At 47.8% G+C, this 12,615-nt stretch overlaps 1 long non-coding RNA gene across 2 annotated transcripts; it reads right to left on the bottom strand.

The window, feature by feature from the left end:
- LOC140699731 (uncharacterized) lies at positions 1–2,773 on the bottom strand. 2 transcript variants are annotated; one of them, XR_012077977.1, is made up of 3 exons: positions 2,674–2,773; positions 2,130–2,368; positions 1–1,570 (listed from the first exon to the last, which is right to left on the bottom strand). It is a non-coding gene; the product is annotated as an uncharacterized lncRNA (long non-coding RNA). The 2 variants fall into 2 exon arrangements; XR_012077978.1 differs by lacking the exon at positions 2,674–2,773 and adding an exon at positions 2,399–2,529 and having other exon boundaries at positions 2,130–2,265.
- Positions 2,774–12,615: the final 9,842 nt, after the last annotated feature.

The following is a 12,615-nucleotide window of genomic DNA, read 5'->3' on the forward strand; positions in this document are numbered from 1 at the left end:
GCTTACAAAGTCATCTGATAAAGACCTCGTTCATTCAGTTCTGTAAGGAGAATACATTAGCTATTTGTATAGGGTTTGTTTATTTTTTTGAGCATGATATCTCACCGTCAGTTTTGTGCTACCAGCAACTAATGGCTGTTAAAAAGAAGGTTCTGAAATCTCACTCTGGCTTCCAGAATTCTGGGGGAGAAAATTTTCCAGGAGCATATTTCTGTGCATCCCCCATAAAAATAGCCTTGCTTTCCTGTCTCTGATTCATTTATTTATGTAGAATGTACTTAAGGAAAGGTACTGGACCACTGTAAGAAGTGGGAAGACATATTTATATGTGGGCACGTGGGATAACTCTATGTATATGTCCTCTCCTGCTGGCTTGTAATCCTTTTCAGGGCAGGTTCCAAGTCTGTTTTCTCTTTGTGTATTTGTCTGATTTTAGCACAGTGCCTTGACATGGAAGGACTGAATAGGTATTTGTTGTCTGCTGAACAGAAGTGTTAAAGATGACCACAGAAGAGTTGGATGTGGGTAAGTTTTGCTAAAACATACCCTTTAAGTGCATAAACTCTATCCTCGTCTGGGGCACATTTCCAACCTCAAATACTGATGACGTCTACAAGCTTTGTTTTCTAGTCCACAAGCAGGCTGGTGGGCCACTCCAAGCAGGGAAGAACACGCGACGTCATCACATTCCCGGTCCACGATGTGGTCACAGGCACTCCGCTCCCGTCCATTCAGCTCATGTAGTCTTGGCCGACAACGTCATCTGAGGTTACCGCACTGTTCAGGTGTCCTGCGTCATCACTTTCCATTCCCTCCACGTCTGCAGTCTCATTTTAGCTGTGAGGATCACGCGGCACGTCTGTAATGCCACTGGTGGGGACACCGGGGATGTTTGTTGCCGCTGCGGTCGAGGGCGCCCACTCCCACTCCGAGTGTCATGTCCGTGCGTGTGATTTAGAAGAAGAGGGTCTAAACATTTGCCCGCAGCAACTGTCTCAAAAAGGATGTGCGAGCAAGGCAGTTTCTCCGTGCTCAGGGACAAATTCAGCCCCAGTATGTAGGTAGCTGTAACCCGCGTCACCTTCTCCCTAGAGTAAGTGACAGTGGAATAAAAATCCTCCCCCACAAGGGCACCCAGGGCTTCAGCGCCCCCGCGACTCCTGCTGCAGCTTCAGGCTGCCGTCCTACCGCGTCCCCACCCAGGAATCTCTCTCTAGGACAATCACTTTCATTTTATCGCTATTCTGTTCCAGGTCCATAAACGTAAGTGGGGGGGGGGGACCACCCAGAAATAGCATCAGAAAGACGACGAAAACAGTGGGACGAAATCCCTTCTGAGAGTTACATGGGCTTTATGGAATTTCCTTTCTTACTAATCCTCAGGACCGGCAAAAATAGGCCCCGGCTGCCCGTTCGGGCTCCTGAGGAGTCCTCGGCGGCGGACCCCTCCTAACCTGGACACCGAGCCGGGCAGCTGGGCGCGCGCCGGGCGGGGGTCCCCTCCGGAGCAGCTGCGCAGGAGCTCCGCGCGCTCAGCTTGGCCATCCTCCCTTCGCCGGTTGCCCGGTTTCTGGAATGTTGGAATAGTAAACAGTTGTTTCTCAGAGACAGAGATCGGGTTATCCACAGCCTCACATGCTAAATTTAAATTTAATAAAGCTCTTTCCCAACAACCCAGATCAGTGATTGGCAGCCCGGGTTGGGGGCGTGGAATGGTCCGCCGTTAGGAGGCTGGGGGAAGGAACCAGCAGGGAGCGTTTGAAAAGGCACCGGAGAGATTCTGCCCCTCACCTGCAAACCCCAGCGCTTCTTCAGAAAACCACTGGCACAGATCTTGGACTTTTGGTGGGGGTGGGGGGTGGGGTAATCAGGTTTATGTTTTGTGTATTTATTGTTTTTTCCGTGGGGGTACTGGGGACGGAACCCAGGATCCCCCGCGTGCTCGGCATGCGCTCTGCCGCTGAGCTGTACCCTCCTCGCATCTTGGATTTTGATGGAGGCCTTGTCTGGCTTTCCCTGCAGTTTGCCCACAATGCTCCTGACACATCAGAACGAACCTCTGAGGCACTTAGGGAAGATGACACAGACCTCCCTCCCCAGGGCTGCCCTGTGAACTTTCTCACACTTACGTGGGGCTGACTGTTGACAACAGTTGACTGAGTGTCTTAGGTTTGATCCTGGGAGCTGCGGAAGATTGCAGGGGTAAACTGGGACGTCATCCACCACGTCTTCCGTCATGCCTGCAGAACAGGTATGCTGCGCAGCCTGGAGCAAACAAAAGCCAGACGTGGAGGTCATGCATCTTCCCCGCTCGCATCCTACTCTTGTGCTGTGAGCTCGGGAGGGAAGCGCCTCCGTGCAGAGAAGCCTGGGAGAGGGAAGCACAGACATCACTTACCTGAGCCATAACCGAAAGGACCCTGTGACTTTTTGTTGCTGCTGTTGGTTTTCCCCTTAACCGAGGCCCTGGGGATCGAACCCAGGACCGTGAGCACGCCGAGCATGCGCTCTGCCACCGAGTTATACCCACCCCCATCCCCGCTGACTCCTGCGTGTCAGGGAGACCAAAATGAGCCCGTGTATCCCAAACCGCTGGTCGCTTCCTGTTTGGTAAGCCATGAAGAACTGCCCATGAGCCTGGGGAAGACGGATTCTTGGCCCTCTGGCTATCACCTGAATTGGCCATTTAGTTATGCAAGTAGAAGGCAAAACCCAAAACTGGAAAATGAGACCACGGCAGACGCTCACTTGTTGGTGGCTAACACAGGGACTTCCAAGCTAATGACCGACCACATCCACGCGCGGCGGTTCCCAGAGCGGCCCGAGGCCCGCGCGGGTCGGAGCTGTTTTCCCAGCACTGAGACGGTGCTGGTCGCTGCCGCTCCCGTCCTCTCGTGAGCGGACAGGCAAGTTTCCCCACGCTGTACGGCGTGGATGATCAGCCTGCAGGAGCAGACAGGAGACTTCAGCTGCCTTCTGTTAAGATACACGATAAAGAAACATGCACCAAGGCAAAACAATGCTACTGTACTCATTTTTTTTGAAAAATAGTTACGTTTCATAAAAATATATTCCTTGTGTGAAATGTATGTGACCACATAATGGGTTTGCTATGGTTTTTCTAAAATGAATTAATAAACATTCATCAAATTTCTCAGGTTTCATATGGTAAATATTGAGAGGTACAACCTTGATAAATAAGTCTTTGTGGGGGGAGGGGATAGCTCAGGGGTAGAGCGCATGCTTAGCGTGCAGGGGGTCCTGGATTCAATCCCCAGTACCTTTATTAAAATAAATAAATACATAAACCTCATTACCTTCCCCCCAAAACAAACAAAAAAACTTAATTAAAAGAAAAAAGAAGTCTTTGTGGTTCCGCTATAAAAACTGTGGAAAACAAACAAAGGATCAGGAAACAGGAAAATAAACATTATTTGTTTAAGCCCCTGTGAGTCTGGCTTTCTGGTCTCAGTCTCCCAAGCACGGCTAATGGATTCAGTGACTTAAGAAGCTCTAAACGTTATACCCGTGACAGGCAGGACTGTGGATTTTGGTTGCCTTGAGAAAAATGTCTTACTCCATTCTTTCCCTTACACAGACTTAGAGACGACTCTGTGCCTAAAACCAAAACAACACACACCAAAGAAACTGTGTGGGATGGCGGGGCGGGTGTGCTTTCTGACAGCTGCTGACAGATCAGTGGCTGGGTGGACGACGGTTTCTTGCCCACCCAGTGCTGCCCGGGGACCCACGCGCTGAGACCAGCCTCTCCCTGGGGGTGCCTCACCTCTCCCTGGGGGCGCCTCACCGCTCCGCTGGGACACAGGGCTCTGCTTCCACACACTCAGCCCTTTGTCTCTGATTCTGGCTTCTCCAGCTTGGTGTTCCTCTGGGTTCTCAATGCTGCTCAGCGTACAAATTCAGGTGCAGTCTCTCCATCTGCTGCATCCCCCATCAATCTAGGTGAAAGCTGTTGCTCTTGGCTCTGGCCCCTGGGAACCTAACAACCCCCCGGAGCTCCTCGGTGGTCGTCTGGCCGAGCCAGCCCAGCCCCCCTGTACAGGGGAGGAGCAGGGGATTTGGCCACTTTCAACGATCAGGCGCCCTCATCCCGGAAAACGACGTGTGAGAAAATAATGTCTGGAAACAGAAGCACCTGATCGTTTGTTACTGCTCCTCTTGTCCTGAGTTGCGGTCTCTGGCCGGGGTCCCAGCAGACGGGACGGCAGGTGGGCCCGCCTGCCTCGGCCCCTTTCACGCTTCTCTCATATTCTTCACAGGGAACACCTCCTTTGGGCCTTATTTTTTCCCCTTAAGATTGCCCTACGTTTGCTTTTACACTGTTTCACAGGTGGAAAGTGTGTGTGTGAAGGAGAAGGTGAGGGGGTGGGTGGCGATGGGGGGAGACGGGATGCCCCGTCAGACTCCCCCAGACCCTGGTCGTCAAGGCTGGAGAGTCCCTCCATTGTCAGAGACGAGCTTCTGGACCCAGGACGGAAGGACTGCACAGGGAGTGATGTGGGGTGTGTCCTGCTCGGGGACAGAATGGACTGAGTACACACCCATTCTTCTGTTTCTTTGCACCAGTTTCTCATGCCCTGGTTCTCTGTCAGGTTTCACCTCTATAGGATGCATGCGCTGTCTTCCATTTGTTTTCTACAAAACTTACTTTCTGCCTTTCACTCCTAGACGGAGCCTCACAGTGGGCAGCCAGTCTGGCCGGCCCAACTCTGGCCCTGGGGATTCCCTTCCCAGACGACAGGGGGCTTAGACAGTGCTGTTGTGACATCTGCGATTAAGCTCTCTCTTTTCTCCTCCCCTTCCCACTCCTCTTTCTCTTCCTCCTTTCTTTCTTTCTCTCTCTCTCCTTTACACTCCTTCTCAGGAAGGGCAAACCATGAATTACCGTGTGCTGCAGGAGCATAACCAGGGAGGGGCAGACGGTACACCTGGCCTGTGCACGCAGACTTTCTCACCGACCACACCTGAGCAGTTCCAGGGAGCCACGTGCGGGAGGAGAGCTGCCCCCGGGCCCTTGTGTCCTCCCTTCTTCCCGCTGGGTGGTCCCTCAGGTGCACTCTTGCTTCCTGTCCAAGGTCTGTGTTCTGGAGAGAAGGTGTGTCTGGATTAAAAGCACAGAAGTTCAGGACTCTGACCAGCTCACGAGGGAGTCTAACATGGGATGCTGACCTCATGACCTCCACGGCCCAACCACATAAAGAAATTGTTGGTGAAAGAGGGATGGTGAGGGCCTGCTGAATTTCAGACCCCGCGTGTTCCAGCTCTCCTGCTCTCCAGTGCTGCGCAAATTCACACCCGAGATCGATCTGGGCACTAGCGAGAGCTGACTCTTACATGTAATTTTGTACTGGAAAAAGGAAATATTAGAGAAAGAAAAAAAAATCACTGGACAAATTAAGAAGATAAAGGGGTTTCTTTTAGGTTAACAATGAAAGAGGCAGACTAAAAGCCGATTCCCAAATCTCAGGGAATATTCTTTTATCTCTAAGGATTATAGTAGGTCCCTGGAAAAATGGGACTGGAAGACTTTTTGTATTGCGGTTAAAAAGCAATGATATAACTCAGTTAAAAATAAAATAAAATTTAAAAATACACCTCAAAAATAAAATTCAGTGAAAAATATCACTCAAAAATAAAGTTAAATTAAAAAAATATAACTCAGTTAAAAATAAAATTTAATTAAGAAAATGCAAGGAAGGAGAAGGAAGGTGAGGAGGAGGAGGACAAAAGAGTAAGAGCACGAAGGAAAAGGAAAAGGTAAGGGGAAGCAACAGGCGGAAGCAGAAATGATGCATCTAATGTGCGGTAAATTGATATTTTAAATATAAGTAGTAATATATGGTAATGTGCTACACACATACGTTCACACTCAGCATGTACTTATCAACATAACTTACAAGATCACTTAGTATCCATGTTTAATTACAAAATATTTAATTGCAATATGTATTTTATATATACATATATATAATTACATGTGTTTTTTTTGCATGTGTATCTCTCTATTTGATTCTAAATTCCTTAAGTCAAGACCAAAGCACCATGACCTGTGACCTGCATGTAGGAACTACTCAGTGTTTTCTGAACAGAAAAGTTTGGTTCACCAAGTCAGACTTTACGGATGCCTTTTGATACACGTTTTTCATGCCAAATGCACGGCATCCTCAAAGCACACAGTTACCAAGTCACACATCTTCTTCTGACGTTTATAAGGTGCGGATGCACAAGGAGAGGACTTTAGAGCCGGAAGTGTAAAGCTTGACAAAAACAAAACAGCCTCGGTACAGCTGTGCCGCGGAGTATGATGCAGCCATGGAAACACAAGGCAGGCCAGTTGGACGCCCTGGTGTGAAAGCAATGTAAGACATGCGGGTAAGGGCCGCCCTTCTAAGCACCCCTATTTGTGTCACTAGTGGTCCACTCTGCTAGTGACACAGGCTCAGCCCCCTCGTCTTCTCACATCTAGTGAGTCGCACAGTCCTTTACTTCGAGAACTGCCGTTTTAATTCCAATCCACAGCATGGCACTGGCGTCCAAGGCCTGTTTCTACTTTCTCGCTGCTCTGAGTCCTTTATGTGTATCATGTCCTTGGCTTACCTGCATTTCTCAGGAGCCTGAATTTAACAGTTTCAGCCAGCAGTGAAGACTTCACATAATTTCACTACCTAAACTGGGGTTTTACTATTTTTTTTAATGGAGGGACTGGGGATTGAACCCAGGACCTCGCGCCTGCTAAGCATGTGCTGTATCCCTGAGCTATTACCCACTCACCCCACTGAACTGCATTTAAGCCTCCTATGGAAGAAACTGCATTTTTGGCATCTTTGCAGTCCCAACAGGTAACACACGCCCTGCAGGTAAGAAGCGTGTAATCAACAGGGTGGTCGTTCCTGACCCTGCCCCTTCAGATGCATCCCGGCTTGGAGACACATTTCCTGGTCACCCTGCGAGCGACTGTGGACGGTGATCATGGCGAGAAGCATCCTGCCCACTGCCTCTCATCTGGCTTCTTTCCCACTCTTTCCTTTCCCCGCGAGACCTCCAGATTTTCTATGTTTGTTTCTGAAAACCCGAACCAAACCATTCGTCAGCGCTTCCTTCACCGGGAAATACAGAATTGTCGTTTTCATTTCAAGCCCAGTAGAATGTTAGCGTGAGACCATTGTGTCCTGAGAAGCTGTGTGCCAAGTACTGCTCTCCTCCTTTGGGCTCAGCTGACAGAGACGAGGGCAGAAGTGGTTTGGCACGGAGGTGACGTGGAACAAACACCATGCTCTTCGTGTAGCCTGAGCTAACCCTGTGGGTCTGAATGTAAGCGCAGGACAAAACCAGCAGGTGACACAATGGGACAGCAATTTAGTTCCCTGATATTTTAAAGCATCATTATCGTGAGTAGCCCGAAGGAAGACATGGTTTCGGATGTCAGTTGTCACTGGTATCAAAGGGATTAAGAAATTCAAATTTTATTTAGTCCCTAAGCAGTCAATTAAGATGGGATCCACCAAAGCAATGGGACTCGAGGATTTAGATTCTGGTTTCAGTCCTTCTGAAAATAGCAGATACTGCCTTGATCTGAACTTAGCACAGCCCTCTTGGCAATGGGCACGACTTGTGAGAATTCTGCCTGGCAGGGGTGGAGGCTGTCTCATCCTCCGTGTGCAGAGCGCTGCCTTCGGCACCTGGTTCAGTGTAAGAACCCTTCACGTGAGCAACGCGCTCAATTCAGACTGCGGGAGACAAACCTGTTACGGGGCAGGAGGGTTCCACATAGTGTTGTGGCCAGATTTCCCCTCCTAGAGCATGTCTGGTTTTGGTCCAGGTGGTGTTATGGTACTGTCCTGTATGCTTAGACACCTTTTGAAAAGAAAGTTTCAGAGGAGATAGGATGTTCAGTTAATCCTGTGCTGCAGAAGCAAAGCCAGCCCTTTGCCAGAACCTAGGTAGGATCTTGCTGGCCAGGGGCTTGCCCTCTTACACACACCGGCTCCTGCCGGGTAGACCAGCAGACTGGCAGAATGTCTGTAACAGAGAACAATTTCTAAATACTCCTATTTCTCGGGTGTAGAAGCAGCTGAGAGGCTCTTAGTGGTTTTTCAGATGCCTTTTCCAAATGACATTTGTTCATGAGCCAGAGCTTACTTGTAGAACCAAAACTAGGGACAGGACTGGCTACATCATTTATGGGGCTCAGTGCAAAAAGAAAATACAAGACCTCTGGTTCAAAAATGAACAATATCCAGTGGGTGGTGACAGCAGAGCATTAACCCCAGCATGGGAGCCTTCCGAGGGGCGGTGGGGAGCCTGGGGCCCAGAACAGGTTGCCTGCTTTATTCACCAGTTCTCTCTGACCAGTTGTCTCAACTGCCACAAGCCAGGGTTTGTTCTCAGGGCTGAGGTCCCCAGAAAGCCACTTCAGCAACACCTGGGAACTGGCGGGAGATGTCAATCCTGAGCGCCTACTGAGACAGGAGGGAGGGGGCAGGGCGCAGCCGTTACAGGAATGGCACAGACATCAGCACCAAGATGGCAGAAGGGTCAGCTCCCAGTAGACCTGAGCGTCAGCGCACACTCACTGGGTACAGCAACTGCCAAGTGACACTCCCACAGGTGCCAGCGCAGTTTCCAGGCTGCCCATGGAAGGTCAAAGGGTGAGTGACGGCCCATCCTGGGCTCCCAGCCCTGCCCCAAAGCAGTGGGAACAGTCCTCCCACTTGTCAGCATATGATGTCACCGAGCCCAGAAAACTAACCACCCCCACGCTCGTGGTGGAGCTCGTTTTTCCTAGCGGACCCCACGGTCTGAGGCTGTGAAGCCAAGGACCCTCACCTGGTGGGGCGCATCCCAGGGACTCTCCTGAGACCTGGGACATGGCCCTCCTCTCGCCCCACATGTTTCCTGTATCACTCTCTGGGGTTAAACACGCACTCCAGGTGATTCTGTCTCCTGCTCAAGTTTGAGAACCACTCCCTGCGGCAGATTTCAATGGCTAGAGTGATAGATTTCAAAAGGGGAGTTTAGGGGTCATGCAGCCTATCCCGTACTGGTAGGAAGTTCGGGGCCAGGAGAAGCAGGCGAGGCCCGGTGCTCACGGTTTACTCTTTACTCTTCAGCTGAAGAATTTTCAAAGCACCAAGCCACCTCCCCAGTAGAACCAGCTCATATCCCAATTTTAAAGATGAGGAAATCGAAATGCCAGAAGTGTTCAATGAGTCGTCAAGGGGAGCTGGGATTAAACCCCAATGCTCCCAAATCCCCTGCCCGTGGCCCCACGCTCGGTCTTCAGGTAATATGATACAGTGGACAGGTGAGCTGGGTGGCTGTCCACTTCCTGCATCAAAACCCAACACGGGCGGAGGGTGTGGCTCAGGGCTAGAGTGCAGTGCTTAGCATACACGAGGTCCTGGGTTCAACCCCCAGTACTGCCATTAGAGTGATAATAATAATAATTAATAATAAATAATAAAAATAATAATATTAATGCCATTTGCAGCAACATGGATGGACCTGGAGATCATCATTCTAAGCGAAGTAAGTCAGACAGAGAAAGACAAATGCTGTATGATATCACTTATGTGTGGAATTAAAAAAAATGACACAAATGAACTTATTTACAAAACAGACACAGACTCCCAGACACAGAGGAAAGGACTTAGGGTTACCAGGGGTTAAAGGGGGTGGGAAGGGATAAACTGGGAGCTCCAGATTTGCACCTCTTGGGGAGTGATGGAAATGTCAGCTCTCCTGATGGCAGCGGTGGCTTCACGGGTGTAGACATCTATCAAAACTCATCAAATTGTGCATCTAAAATATGTGTAGTTTACTGTACAGAAATTATACCACAATAAAGTTGTTTTTTTTAAATTACAATAATAAATAAACCTAATTACCACCCCCTACAATTAAAAAAATTTTTTAATTAAAAAAAAACCCAGTGAGAACCAACACAGCTGATCACCCCAGGAGGTGTGCAGCTCAGACTGGCTCCGTTTGGTGTGAGGACAAGGACTGCCGGAGGGCGTGGCCATGCTCAAGAAGCTGGAATTTGTGACTCACGCTGTGTGGACCCAAGGACCTCGGCCCAGCCCACGAGGGAGGCTTGCAGGCTCCTCTCCTGGTCTGAGCAGCCCCAGGCCTCTTCTGCATCCGCAGGCCTGCCCCTGGCATTCCTGCCGCTAAGTCCCTCTGAAAGCCTTGGCCCAGCTTTGCATTCTTTCCATTCTTAGGCCGAGGCTATTTGCAGTCTCTCCACCTGTCACGTGTGTGTTAGGCTGCCAAGGGCGAGTGCGGCTCCAGGCTTATTTAGAACACCATGCTTTCTTTGAATGTGCCATTTTAGGGGCCACTTGACGAATCTTCACAGCCTTTCAGCTGTGCCGCTGCACTTGGGTTGGTGACTTACATTGACTTAGGTACGTATTAAGCTAGTTTCTTGTAGGGCCTGAATTATTTCCCCGCTTGCAAATGAGAAATCTTGACAACTGACTAACTGGACAACATGCGGTTGAGTAAAGAAGATACTGTATGAGTCCAAACAATACAGAAGTTACAGAAGGATTATTATAGAAGAAATGCCAGTGGGAAGGAAGCAAGTAAACATAGTGGGATAGAAAGTAAGAGGAAAACTTAACGTTCAGAGTTGCAATTTACATTTGTAAATGGAAAACAGTCGCCAGTACAATGACTTACATGGGAAATCGTGGACGGTATTGATCCACAAAGAAAGCAGATTGTATTGTAGACCCAAGTGTGAAACTCCTTGAGGGTAACGTGGGGAGAGTCTAGGAGACCTCGGGTCTAGTGATGAGGTTTTAAATACAGGACCCAAAGTACAATCTACGGAAGAAATGGTAAGTTGAACTTCATTAAAATAAAAAAAAAAACTTCTGTGAAAGTTACTATTAAAAGAATGAAAAGACAAGTCACACACTGGGAGGAAATATTTGCAAAAGACATCTCTGATGAAGGACTGTTACCCAAAATATACAAAGAACTCTTAAACTCAACAATGAGATACCAGCAGATGCGTCAGAAAACAAGACATTCAGACGGCAGACAAGCATATGGAAAGATGTTTTCCATCATATGTCATTAGGGAATTGCAGATTAAACCAATAATGAGATACCACCACATACCTGTTAGCATGGCTGACATCCAAAGCTCTGACAGCACGAAACGCTGGCGAGGGTTAGAGCAGCAGGAACTCTCGCATTCAGTGCTGGTGGGAGGACACAGCAGAGCAGCCGCTTTAGAGGACACCTGGAATTTCTTATAAAACTGAACATACTCGTATCATATGATCCGAAAATAGTGTTTACTGCTTATCCAAATGCTTAAAAAACTTAGGTCCATATGAGAACCCACATGTGAATGTTTATGGCAGTTTTATTCATAATTGCCAAAACTTGGAAGTAAGCAAGATGTCCTTCAGGAGGTGGATGGCTGAGCAAATTGTGGTCCACCCAGACAAGGGAGTACTATACAATGAAAAAAAGAAATGAGCTATCAAGCCATAAAAAGACACGGAGAAACCTTAAAAGCGTGTTACTAAGTGAAAGAAGCTAATTAAACATACAAGCTTCTGCACAGCAAAGGAAACCTAAGTAAAACACAACGACAACCTAAGGAATGGGAGAAAATATTTGCAAATGATGTGACTGACAAAGGTTTAATTTCCAGAACATATAAACAGCTCATACAACTTAATAAAAAAAAAAAAGAAAGAACCCAATCCAAAAATGGGCAGAAGACCTAAACAAGCAATTCTGCAATGAAGACCTACAAATAGCCAATAGGTACAAGAAAAAATGCTCAATATCACTAATTATCAGAGAAATGCAAATCAAAACTACACTGGGCTATCACCTCACACCAGTCAGAATGGCCATTATGAAAATGTCCACAAACAATAAATGCTGGAGAGGCTGTGGAGAAAAGGGAACCCTCCTACACTGCTGGTGGGAATGCAGTTTGGTGAAGCCACTGTGGAAAACAGGATGGAGATTCCTTTAAAAATGGAAAACAGACTTACCATATAATCCAGCAATCCCACTCCTGGGCATGTATCTGGAGAGAACTCTAATTTGAAAAGACACATGCATCCCAATGTTTATAGCAGCACTATTGACAATAGCCAAGACATGGAAGCAACCTAAATGTCCATCGACAGATGACTGCATAAAGAAGATGTGGTATATTTATACAGTGGGATACTATTCAGCCATAAAAAAGAATAAAATAATGCCATTTGCAGCAACATGGATGGACCCAGAGATCGTTGTTCTAAGTGAAGTAAGCCAGAAAGAGAAAGAAAATATCATACGATATTTTGGAGTCTTAAAAAAAAAAAGACACAAATGAACTTATCTACAAAACATACTAAACAATCTTGTAGTTACCGGGGGAAAGGGGATGGGAAGGGATAAATTTGGCAGTTTGAGGTTTGCAAATGTTAGCCACTATATATAAAAACAGATTAAAAAAAACAAATTTCTTCTGTATAGCACAGGGAACTATATCCAATATTTTGCAATAACCTTTAATGAGAAAGAATATGAAAATGAATATATGTATGTATATGCATGACTGGGACATTG

This window comes from Vicugna pacos, chromosome 11, assembly GCF_048564905.1.
Source record: "Vicugna pacos chromosome 11, VicPac4, whole genome shotgun sequence".
Taxonomy (NCBI): domain Eukaryota; kingdom Metazoa; phylum Chordata; class Mammalia; order Artiodactyla; family Camelidae; genus Vicugna; species Vicugna pacos.